Here is a 2,663-nt window from a genome sequence, read left to right as displayed (position 1 = left end):
GCAAGTGACAGTGAAGACTTTAAAGGAGCCCTCACCATGGGGGCGGGGTATTTTCCCGTATAGAAGACAAGCAGTATGGATCGTAATAGATTAAAGTTGCTCTGTAGATCCCTGCTCCAAACAGCCAGAGAGCACTATCTAAATGCCTGGGGAGAGACTTCTGCAACTGGTTTTATCCAGTGGCCCAGGGCAGCATGTCCTCTGTCCTCCTCACTGATGGGTCTGAGGCAGAGGCCAGGCCTTGGAGCTTCTAGGTCTCTGCAACTATCAGGTCTCTGGTAACTTGAAAAGTAGTAATGAGGGAGGCCAGCTGGGTCTTCTGACTGGTGCCAACAGAAAGTCTGTACTCAATGTCTGCCACTTTGGTCGATAAATGTATCCGATCTGAATATGGAAAGTCAACTCCATGCACAAACAAGTGAACCTCTGTCAGGATGTCACGCAGTGCCACGCCCTTTCAGGGTCTTTAGCTCCATGGTATTTTTTAGGCAGTGATGAAGCCTTGATTCAGCATCCAGTCCAGAATGTTGACAATGTCTGTCTTGAGTGGGTGCCCGTTGCAGGTGTAGACAGTCTCCTCTGTGACCTTCCCAAAGGCCATATTGGTACTCTGCATAATGTTCAAAGCCCTTCGCATGTCCCCACTGGACAGAGTGACAAGAGCCTTCATTCCGTCCTCACTCATACCCACGTTCTCTTCTTGTACGACATGTTCCAGCCGAGGAACCATGAGCTTGCGCTCATGGAACCTCGTGCACCGTGACTGCAAGGCAGGGATGATCTTGGACAGGTAGTTACAGATGAGGCAAAACCTAGTGTTTTCCGTGAACTTCTCAATCACTCGTTTTAAGGCATCTGGGCATCTTGAGTCAAGGCGTCAGCTTTGTCCAGGATCAGAAGCTTAAACCCTCTCTTGATTGTCCTTGTGCTGGCAAAGCTGAGGATTGGCCCCCGAACGATATCAATTCCTCGATTGTCAGAAGCATTCAGCTCCAAGACCATGGAGCCGAATTCTTTATCTTTGTAAAGTTGTTTGGCCCAGGCCAGGATGGTGGATGTCTTTCCTGTGCCTGGAGAGCTATAGAGAAGTAGGCGTGGTAGGCGATCTTCACTGATGAACTTCTGAACGGTCCTGAGAATGTTCTGGTGAGAAATGAGATCGGCCAGCATCTGTGGCTGGTACTTCTCAACCCAGGGCAGGTTCTGTCCCTGGGCCGAGGTTGGGGCTGCTGCGAAGGTGCCACCACCATGACTGACAGATGCTGTGGGACAAAATAGATTTCAAACAATTATTTTCTCTTTAAAAAGGTAATTTTGAAGTTACGCATTTCAGAAAAGCATTTGAAATAACTACATATAAGAAATACTGGATACCACTGGCATATTAGAATTCTGTGAATGGGGTTGGGGATTTAGCTCAGTGGTAGAGCGCTTGCCTAGCAAGCGCAAGGCCTTGGGTTCGGTCCCCAGCTCCGAAAAAAAAAAAAAAAAAAAAGAATTCTGTGGGGTAGCGACTTCCTGCAACAGAGAATGATAAAATACATACGGCAGTATTTTCTACAAGTCATTTGTGACTGATTCCTTGATAAACCTAGTGATTCTAATGACAACAATTCCAAATAGCATACAATTCAACATAAAAGTGAAAAAAAAAATGACTGCTAAACATCTCGGGGAAGGTTATATCCTCAACTATTTTCTCAATGTCTGGGCTACATCTGGGTATTCTCATAGGACATTTAAGCCAATTCACTGATGTTCTCTCCCAGTCTTTACTGACTGAAGAAAATTTAAATATGTGATGCTTTAGGATATTGACATAATTGTTGTGCTTCCCAAAACCGTAGCTAAATGTTAACCTCTGTGTTTTAAATGTATAATGTCATGCAGTGCTTAGATGTGTCACTGAGTATGAAACACTAACAATCTTGGAAATAGTAGTACTAGTTAACAGTCTGTCTTAATTAATAATAAAAAGATAATAATCATTTGTATATTCAACCATAGACATCTGATGCCAATAACAAGGAGGGAAACTCATGGTCTCACACATGCAGTTGCTTTTAGTCCTGGGCTTAGCTGATCATGGTTCTAAGCAGTAGGATCTTCAGGATTTAGCAGCATTACAGTGGATGTCAGCTGACATTGGGCTACATACCTGCATGACTGGATTAGCTTGTGCCTCCAAGAAGCAGTGGGATTGCAGTAGAGTCAAAGGCACATACCTAATCACAGAGTTTAAGGACAGGAACAGGACTTACAGGTTCCATCTTGACGCATGCTGCCTTGCACTTTCAGGGTTTCTTTGGGTTCTTTGCACTCCCCTTTCCTGGATTATTTCTTAGGACTTAGCATTGTTTCTCCTGGTCTTACCTGCATTTGTCTATCTAAAGAGACTATCTGGAAGATATCAACTGAACCCTCTCACCTCACTGAGCAGGATAGGCAGATGAAGAAGGTGGATAAACTCACCATTCAGATACAAATGATGACCTATGATAGGAATGAACTGCATGTAATCCTGGATCATTATGCCAGCCATGATTTGAAGAACAGTTAGTCATTGTGTTTAGGTCTCTATTTTTATTCTTTTTTAAAAAATTATTTTTTAATTTTTTTAAAAAATATTTTATTTATATGAGTGTACTGTAGCTGTCTTCAGA

General features: G+C 43.3%; 1 pseudogene; it reads right to left on the bottom strand.

The window, feature by feature from the left end:
* Nucleotides 1-250: 250 nt before the first annotated feature.
* LOC116913245 lies at nucleotides 251-1,250 on the bottom strand (annotated as a pseudogene).
* Nucleotides 1,251-2,663: the final 1,413 nt, after the last annotated feature.

This window comes from Rattus rattus, chromosome 12 (assembly GCF_011064425.1).
Source record: "Rattus rattus isolate New Zealand chromosome 12, Rrattus_CSIRO_v1, whole genome shotgun sequence".
NCBI classification, from domain to species: Eukaryota; Metazoa; Chordata; class Mammalia; order Rodentia; family Muridae; genus Rattus; species Rattus rattus.
Note: the sequence above shows the minus strand (reverse complement) of the source record. Positions and strands in the feature narration are given on the sequence as shown.